Below are 10,214 nucleotides of genomic sequence, written 5' to 3' on the forward strand. Positions count from 1 at the left end.
AAACCCTTTTGACGAAGAAGATGGCTAAAAGAAAAAAAGATGAGGAGTATCGTACTTTTCAGCAGGAATGAACAGAGGAATTAGCCTTTGTGGAGAGAGCAGGTTTTAGTGTGTCTAATATGCAATGATAAAATTGCATCGACGAAACAGTCAAATATAAAGCAGCACTTCGACACACGCCATACTACATTTGCATCGAAATATCCAGTGGCGGACAGCAGGAAGAAAGCACGTCCAGGTCTACTGTGCAGAGTGCAAGCTAGTCAGCAGCAACTCCGCAATTGGACCCAACAAGGTGACTGGAATTCAGCTAGCTTTGCTGGTGCTTTAGCAATTGTGAGAAACGGAAAGCCATTCACAGATGGGGAGTATGCCAAAACATTCATGCTGATGTTGCCAATGAATTTTTTGACGACTTTTTGGATAAAGACAAGATAATCAAATGAATAAAAGACATGCCTCTGTCGGCAAGAACTGTTCACAATCGAACCATAATGATAGCAAATCAAATTGAAGCAACACTAGTGAAGGACATAAATGCAGCACCGTTCTTTTCTCTCGCTTTGGATGAGTCAACAGACGTAAGCCATTTATCCGAGTTCAGCATGATTGCAAGGTATGCTGTCAGTTACATACTACGTGAGGAAAGTCTTACTATTTTGCTTATGAAAGAGACAACAAGAGGGGAGGACTTATTCAAGTCTTTCACTGAGTTCGCTAAAGAAAAAAAATCTACCGATGGATAAACTTATTTTGGTGTGTACTGATGGTGCTCTGTGCATGGTGGGGAAAAACAGAGGATTCGTAGCACTTCTTCGTGAACATGAAAAGAGACCCATCCTTAGTTTTCATTGCATCCTACATCAGGAGGCACTTTGTGCTCAGATGTGTGGTGAGCAGCTTGGTGAGGTAATGTCCCTGGTCATTCGGGTGGTCAACTTTATTGTTGCCTGAGCTTTAAATGATCGCCAGTTTAAAACACTGCTGGATGAAGTTGGGAATAATTATCCTGGTCTGCTTCTGCACAGCAATGTGCGTTGGTTGTCAAGAGGGAAGGTGCTCAGCCATTTCGCGGCTTGTCTGAGAGAAATCCAGACTTTTCTTGAAATGAAAAACATAGAGAGAGCATCCAGAGTTAGCTAATACCGAGTAGCTCCTGAAGTTCTACTATCTCATGGACATGACTGAACATCAGGATCAGCTCAATGTGAAAATGCAAGGCATTGGAAATACAGTCTTATTCCTTCAACAAGCAGTGTTTGCATTTGAAAACAAGCTGGAACTCTTCATCATAGACATTGCAATAGGTCGTTCACTACACTTTGAAAAACTGGGAGAGTTTAAAGATGCATGCACAGCAAGTGACCCTGCTCAACATCTTGATCTCCAGCAGCTAGCGGGCTTCACATCTAATCTGCAGTCATTCAAAGTGCACTTTGGAGAATTCTGTGAGTGCACTCATCTTTTTAAGTTCATCACCCATCCACACGAGTGTTCAGTGGACAGCACAGACCTGAGTTATATCCCTGGTGTCTCCATCAGAGATTTTGAGCTACAAGCTGCTGACCCAAAGGCCTCAGACATGTGGGTGAATAAGTTCAAGTCACTAAGTGAAAATTTGCAAAGACTTGCACGACAGCAAGCAGAGTTGGCGAGCAAACAGAAGTGGGGAGAAATGAAAAAACTTCAACCTGCGAACCAGCTGATTGTCAAAACTTGGAATGCACTTCCTGTCACATACCAAACACTGCAGCGTGTGAGTATTGCTGTACTGACAATGTTTGGCTCTACATATGCATGTGAGCAGTCTTTCTCACATCTATAGAACATTGAGACCAACCTACAATCACATTTAATGGATGGAAGTCTCAATGCTTGCATGAAGCTTAACCTCACAACGTATCAACCAGACTACAAAGCCATCAGCAAAACCATGCAGCACCAGAAGTCACATTAATGGTAAGAAGTACTTTATTCATCATTGGTTAGCAACAGCATAACATTATTAAAAAGAATTCAGAGACTTATTGTACTTTAAAAGTGTTGGTCTTGGCCCTGTCTGGTTGGCTCAGTGGTAGAGCGTCGGCCTGGCGTGTGGGGGACCCGGGTTTGATTCCTGGCCAGGGCACATAGGAGAAGCGCCCATTTGCTTCTCCACAACCCCCTCCTTCCTCTCTGTCTCTCTCTTCCCCTCCCGCAGCCAAGGCTCCATTGGAGCAAAGATGGCCCGGGTGCTGGGGATGGCTCCTTGGCCTCTGCCCCAGGCGCTAGAGTGGCTCTGGTCATGGCAGAGCGACGCCCTGGAGGGGCAGAGCATCGCCCCCTGGTGGGTGTACCGGGTGGATCCTGGTGGGGGGCGCATGCGGGAGTCTGTCTGACTGCCTCTCCCCATTTCCAGCTTCAGAAAAAATACAAAAAAAAAAAATTAAAAGTGTTGGTCTTGCCTGACCTGTGGTGGCGCAGTGGATAAAGCGTCAACCTAGAAACACTGAGGTTGCCGGTTCAAAACCCTGGGCTTGCCTGGTCAAGGCACATATGGGAGTTGATGCTTCCTGCTCCTCCCCCTTCTCTCTCTCTCTCTCTCTCTCTCTCTCAATCTCTCTCTCTATCTATCTATCTCCCCTCTCCTCTCTAAAATGAATAAATAAATAAAAATTAAAAAAAAAAAGTGTTGGTCTTACATAAAATGCACACATTTACTTGTATTTAGTGTTAAACATATTGTATGGCTCTCACTGAATTATATTTTAAAATATGTGGTATCCATGGCTCTCTCAGCCAAAGAGGTTCCTGACCCCCGCTGTAGAGCCTAACCGAGCCAGGTTGACAATGAATACTGATCTGCACAGCGGTTACGTATCACTGAGGATCTGATTTTAGGTTTGGAATCTGGGCCTCTGAGCAATGACTCTTGTCCTAGAAAACAGGCTGTCTCGCAGAGGGAGACACAGGCAGTCCCACCATCTCTATGATTTCTGTTCCCAAGATCTTAAAGATGTGGGAAAGGCAGGCCAAAATGGTATTGTTTGTCTCAGAGACATACAAATCTGAAAACAAGTGAGACTGAACCTTCAGGTGAAAAGCTCAGGGTGCCGTTGTGGAACCTAGGTAGGGCAGAGGTTAGGGGAGGTGGCATACCTCATAACAAGGTGGGAGACTTTGAGCCTGACCTGCGGTGGTGCAGTGGATCCAGTGTTGACCTAGAATGGTGAGGTCGCTGGTTTAGAATCATGGGCTTGCCAGTCAAGGCACATATGAGAAACAACTATTACAAGTTGATGCTTCCCGCTTCTACACTCCTCCCTTTCTCTCTCTTTTCTCTCTCTAAAGTCAATAAATTAATTTTTTTTTTTTGTATTTTTCTGAAGGAGAGACAGTCAGACTCCCGCATGCACCCCACCGGGATCCACCCGGCACGCTCACCAGGGGGCGATGCTCTGCCCCTCCGGGGCGTCACTCTGCCACGACCAGAGCCACTCTAGCACCTGGGGCAGAGGCCAAGGAGCCATCCCAGCACCCGGGCCATCTTTGCTCCAATGGAGCCTTGGCTGCAGGAGGGGAAGAGAGATACAGAGAGGAAGGAGAGGGGGAGGGGTGGAGAAGCAGATGGGCGCTTCTCTGTGTGCCCTGGCCGGGAATCAAACCCGGGACTTCTACATGCCAGGCCGACACTCTACCACTGAGCCAACTGGCCAGGGCCAATAAATTAAATTTTTTTTAAAAAGAGAGAGACTTTGGAAACAGACACACCTGTGTTTGAATTATACCTGTACTACTTTTCAAATGCTGAGATCTTAAGCAAATCGTTAGTTTAAAAAGTTCCTTTTATTGAGGTATATATAGTATAATGAACCTAGTTAAATAAATGTATATGTCAATGAGTATTTTAAAAATATTTTTATTGATTGCTTTTTTAAGAGAGATAGTTGGGGAGTGGGAGCATTCATTTGCTGTTTCACTTAGTTGTGCGTTCATTGGTTGCTTCCTGTGTGTCCTGATCAGGGGTTGAACCTGAATCGTAACTATGCTTTAAGAGACTAAGCTAACTGGGCAGGGTTACATGTCAATGAGTTTTAATAAATTTATACATCTGGGCCCTGGCCGGTTGGCTCAGTGGTAGAGTGTCGGCCTGGCATGCAGGAGTCCCGGGTTCGATTCCCGGCCAGGGCACACAGGAGAAGCGCCCATCTGCTTCTCCACCCCTCCCTCCTCATTCCTCTCTGTCTCTCTGTTCCTCTCCCGCAGCCAAGGCTCCATTGGAGCAAAGTTGGCTGGGGTGCTGAGGATGGCTCTATGGCCTCTGCCTCAGGCGCTAGAATGGCTCTGGTTGCAACAAAGCGATGCCCCAGATGGGCAGAGCATCGCCCCCTGGTGGGCATGCCGAGTGGATCCCTGTTGGGCACATGTGGGAGTCTGTCTGACTGCCTCCCTGTTTCCAACTTCAGAAAAATACAAAAAAAATAATTTATACATCTGTAATAATACACATAATCAAGATATAGAACAAGTTCCTTGTACCCCTTCCCAGTTAATTTCCTCAACTCACCAGACCACGGCAACCACAGACTTGTTTTCTGTCACTGTTCATTAATTATTCATTTTTAATGAATACTTATTTAGTAGCTATGTGCCAGGCATAGTTTTGGGTGCTGGGATATAGTAGTGAATAAAATAGACAAAAATAGCTACCATGACGTAGCAGGAAATAGAAAGCAAACTAAATATATGGAGAAATGTGCGGTGGGTCGCAGGGTGATAAACAAACAAAAATGAGAAGTGATGGAGAGAACCAGAGTGGGGGAGTGGGGGATCACGTCCCCAGTAAGGTGATGTTTAAGCAAGATCTGATGGAAGTGAGGGCATGAGCAATATGGACAGTAGAATAGGAATGTTCCAGGTAGAAAGAACAGCAAGTCAATGACCTGGTGAATAGTGTTGTTGGAATGTTGAAAAACTGCAAGGAATCCAGTGTGGTTGTAGTAAACAGATGAGATGAAAACAGATAGCTAAACAAGTCCGGGTAGAATAAGGCCTATAGCCACTGTGAAACCTTAACTTTTAATCTTGGAATAATAGGGAGCTATTCCAGGGTTTTAATAGAGGTGTGACATCACTTGACATGCTTAAAAGGATTGACGGCAGGGGTCAAGTTCAAAATGAATGCAAAGTGTCTACATAGTACATGTTCAATACATCTTAGCCATTTGGAGGTTATTGATTTCTTAGTACAAATAAGGTTAAGACCTTAAAGAAACAAAGAGTTCATTTGTTCCTGTATTGTGCAAATACAAGATTTACTCATTTACTTAAATATTTGTGGGGTATGGCAATACTGTATAGATGCTGGGGAGTAAAAGTTGAGTTAAAAAAAGTAAGACTGGGCCCTGGCTGGTTGGCTCAGCGGTAGAGCGTCGGCCTGGCGTGCAGGGGACCCGGGTTTGATTCCCGGCCAGGGCACATAGGAGAAACGCCCATTTGCTTCTCCACCCCCACCCCCTCCTTCCTTTCTGTCTCTCTCTTCCCCTCCCGCAGCCAGGGCTCCATTGGAGCAAAGATGGCCCGGGCGCTGGGGATGGCTCCTTGGCCTCTGCCCCAGGCGCTGGAGTGGCTCTGGTCGCAGCAGAGCGATGCCCCGGAGGGGCAGAGCGTCGCCCCTGGTGGGCGTGCCGGGTGGATCCCGGTCAGGCGCATGCGGGAGTCTGTCTGACTGTCTCTTCCCCTTTCCAGCTTCAGAAAAATACAAAAACAAAAACAAAAAAAAACCCATAAGACTGATGCAAAAAAAAGTGCTGTAAAGCTATCACACAACAATGTAAATACACTTTACTGAACTAGACACTTAAAAAATGGTTAAGAGAGTCTCTGCCTGGTTGGCTCAGTAGTAGAGCATTGGCCCAGCATGTGAATGTTCAGGGTTCAATTCCCAGTCAGGGCACACAGGAAAAACAACCATCTGCTTCTCCATACCTCCTTCTCCCCCTTCTCCCTCCCCCTCTCACTCCCACAGCCATGGCATTGACCTTGGGCACTGAGGATGGCTCCATGTAGCTTGTGCCTCAGGTGCTGAAAATAGCTCAGGTGCAAGCATGGCCCCAGATGGGCAGAGTATTGGCCCCAGACAGGGGTTGCCAGGTGAATCCCAGTTGGGGCACATGTGGGAATCTGTCTATCTCTCTATCTCCCCTCCTCTCACTTGGAAAAGAAGGGAAAAAAATGGTTAAGATAGTAAATTTTATGCTAGATTTTTTTACCACAACTAAAAACATATTTAATAACAAAAATAAAAAATACAACTTTGTTAGGGAAATTAAACTCACAAGAGAAATATTAGGTAGAAATAAGTACATATGATGAAAAAATGACAATGCTATAATTGAAGGGCTAGTTTAACTTAAAAATTAAGACTAATAAAAATCTATGATCCTATTTATAGAAAGATGTATTTAGCTGTCTGTTGCCTGATTGGACCCTACTCACAAGCAAATCCCAAATAATACAAAAAAGTCTTACATCTTTTATCCCCTACGATGTGCAATCAACTATATAGTTTATAAAATGCCATTTTTTTGCCCTACTAAAAATAGATGTTTATGCCTGACCTGTGGTGGCGCAGTGGATAAAGCATCGACCTGGAAATGCTGAGGTTGCCGGTTCAAAACCCTGGGCTTGCCTGGTCAAGGCATATATGGGAGTTGATGCTTCCAGCTCCTTCCCCCTTCTCTCTCTGTCTCTCTCTCCTCTCTCTCCCTCTCTCTCTCCTCTCTAAAAATGAATAAATAAAAAAAAATTAAAAAAAATAGATGTTTATATATATGTATATATATGTATTCACATACATCTGTATTTATATACATGTATGTGTTGTATGTGTACATACCACATTAAATGAACAAATGTCTGGTTGCTTATCCAGCATCCAGGTAATATATTGTATTTGGGGTGGCTTTCATTTTCATATTTTTCTATATCTTTTGGATTATTTAAAGAATAAGAATATAATACTGTCTCTAAAAGAATAAAGCTATTTAAAAAATTTTAATTCTGCTTCAACAATACAGTTCTGCTGTATGATTTGATAAATGGGAAGTGCTTAGAACATGTCTAGAACACAGCGCTAAATAAGTCTTTGCTGCTATTATTTTGCTTGTGACTATGTGGTAGGTCTGCTCTAAGTATTTTACATGTTATTTTCTCCCTTAATCCTTACAGGTACTGCAGATACTGAGACACAGTTTATGCTAAAGATCACCATACCATATTTTTCGCTCCATAAGACACACTTTCTTCCCCAAAAAAGTGGAGGGGAAAATGCCCATGTGTCTTATGGAGCAAATACTCACTTTTTTTTAGCTGCTGCAGGGCGCTGCATGGGTAAACATGTAGAATGAGTGCCAGCGGGAGTGTAATCATACCTGCCATGGCGGCATGTGGAACCTTGGCACCTGCTGAGTGATCTCCTGGTTCTGGTTTCCACAGATGCATGCAGGAGGGAAGGTGAGCCTCCACTGCTACAGCACGCCTCTCACATCTGCCCTTGATGATGCCAGATGAATGTACAGTGGTTAGAGCATCAGTTTGGGACACAAAGGACCCAGGTTTGAAACCCCGAGGTCGCTGGCTTGAGTGTGGACTCACCTGTCTTGAGCACAGGGTCACTGGCTTAAGCGTGGATCATAGACATGACCCCATGGTTGCTAGCTTGAGCCCAAAGGTCACTGGCTTGAGCAAGGGGTCACTCACTCTGCTGAAGCCCCCTGGTTAAGGCACATATGGGAAAGCAATCACTGAACAACTAAGGAGCTGCAACGAAGAATTGATGCTTCTCATCTCTCTCCCTTCCTGTCTGTCCCTTTCTCAGTCTCTCTGTCTCTGTCACACACACACACACACATACACACACACACACACACACACACACACACACACACACATACACGGCCTGGTCCTGTACTTGTATACAAAAAAGCATTGCTGAGGATATTCTCAAATGATCCTATAAATATGTAACTGCTCCATATGATTTAAAGAATACTTATACATTCTCACAAGGCTTCTGGAAGTATCACACCAAATTAAATGGGTTTAAATAACTATACATTCGAATACATACATAATTCATATAGTGAACTAAAATTTGTACCTCAAACTCCATAGCAAGATTGTTAATAGTAGAGCCAGTTCGTCCTTAAATAACAATTCAGTTTACAAAGCACATTCACCTCCATTGGTTCATCCTGATCTCCAAAACCAAAGTGAAGCCATAAGGCAGGGCAGACATTAACATCCCTCCCTGCTTACAATCGAAGAAGCTGAATCACATGTGCTTCCATGAGACTGTCTTTGGTCACGAGGGACAAAGGCCTGACAATAACTGCTTTCAACAATATAGAAATACATTGGCTGAATTACTTGATGCCCAGCGGTCCTCAGGGTGACATTATCTAGCTGCTCTGACTCATTTCTCTGTTGCTCTCTTGGTTCTGTCCCCCACTGAGTGTTGGATTCATCTTCAGTCTGCTGCAGTTCTGGGCCTTGAAGCAATACACGAGAAGGCCAGAGAAAGAGACCGTTTCCCTCTGTAGCTTTATCTTGAGGAAAAAGAAAACTGTCCTCAGAAGTCCTTAGCAAACTTCTCACTTATCACAGACTTATTTTAATTCAAGATTAATTCATATGTCCCTTCTTAATTCAATTACTGGCAAGGGCAGGGAATTAGCCTTAGATGAATCAAGATTCTTGATGAAAACCTGAGCTCTGTTAGGAAGAAGTGAAAAGGGAGACAAAAATGAAAATTCACTGAACATTACCACCTGGAAAGGGGCTGGTAGCGTCTAACTCACCTCTTCCAGGTTAAGCCCTGGGCCAAGATGATCACTAAGGCCAACATAGCAGGACTCAGGCCCCTGCATCTCAAACTTTTCATAAAACAATCTCAGCTAACTCAGATTTTCATTTGGTTAGGATGCTTATTTTTGGCTTTTATGGGACACCCAAGAGGCAATCTTAAACAAAAAGCTTGAATGTGGGAATTCCCTGTGACTGGGTTTTGCAAGACTGAAATTAGATGAGCTGATAAAACTTTGCTTTGAAAGCCATATTCTGGCAAATTCCTCAGAAGTCCATTATCCTTTTTTTAAATTATAAAATATTTGAAGCAACAACAAGAAAAAAGCTTTAGAAAGTCTTAACACTTAGCTTTAGGCTTTAGGCTTTCGGCTTGGAAGAGGCTTAGGTGCAACTTTCTCTGGTGGTCTGGAACCCTGGTTCACCCGACACCGGCTGCCTCCAACCGTGCTGCCGCAGTTTGACCCCAGTGAGGTCAGAGTCGGATACTTGAAGTGCACTGGTGGGGAAGTCAGTCCAAATCTGCCCTGTTCCCCAAGGTCGGCCCCCAGGGTCTGTCTTCAAAAAAGGTTGGTGATGACATCACGAAAGCAACTGGTGACTAGAAGGGTCTGAGGATTGCTATGAAACTGACCGTTCGGAATAGACAGGTCCAGATTGAGGTAGTACCTTCTGCCTCTGCCCTGATCATCAAAGCCCTCAAAGAACCACCAAGGGACAGAAAGAAGCAAAAGACTGTAAGCACAGTGGAATACCACTTTTGGTGGGATTGTCAGCATTGCCCCACAGAGACCACACTGATCTTTTAGCTAGAGAACTCTCTGGACCCATCAAAGAGATCCCGGGGACGGCCCAGCCTGTGGGCTGCAATGTTGATGGCTGACACCATCGTGACATCAGCAGTTGTGCAGTGGAATGCCAAGCTAGTTAAGGCCTACAGACAAAAATATTTCAATTAAAGATCATTTGACAACCAAAAAAAAAGAAAAAGAAAAAATCTTAATATTTTGCCCTGAATTGTCAAAGAGAAAAAAAAAAGATTGCAGTAATAATTGAAGGCCCCTGAGTATCTCTCCTGGGTCCCGTTCTCCCTCACCAGAGTCCTGAATATGGTGTCCATTTTCATGTGGATAATTTATACTTTAATACTATGAACAGAACCAAATATATATAGTATTGTTTTTAAGTTTTTAAAATTGATTTTTAGAGAAAGAGGAAAGTAGAGAGACAGTCAGGGAGAGAGCGAGAGAGAGAAAAGCACTGATTTGTTTTTCCACTTATTTATGCATTCAGTGGTTGATTCTCATTTGTGCCCTGACCGGGGATTTAACCCGCAACCTTGGTATGTTGGGATGACACTCTAACCAATT

At 44.0% G+C, this 10,214-nt stretch overlaps 1 pseudogene; it reads left to right on the plus strand.

Moving 5' to 3' along the window:
• The first annotated feature begins 1,180 nt into the window (after positions 1-1,180).
• Positions 1,181-9,775, plus strand: LOC136319506 (large ribosomal subunit protein uL11 pseudogene; annotated as a pseudogene).
• Positions 9,776-10,214: the final 439 nt, after the last annotated feature.

The sequence above is a fragment of the Saccopteryx bilineata genome, chromosome 1, assembly GCF_036850765.1.
Source record: "Saccopteryx bilineata isolate mSacBil1 chromosome 1, mSacBil1_pri_phased_curated, whole genome shotgun sequence".
NCBI lineage: Eukaryota > Metazoa > Chordata > Mammalia > Chiroptera > Emballonuridae > Saccopteryx > Saccopteryx bilineata.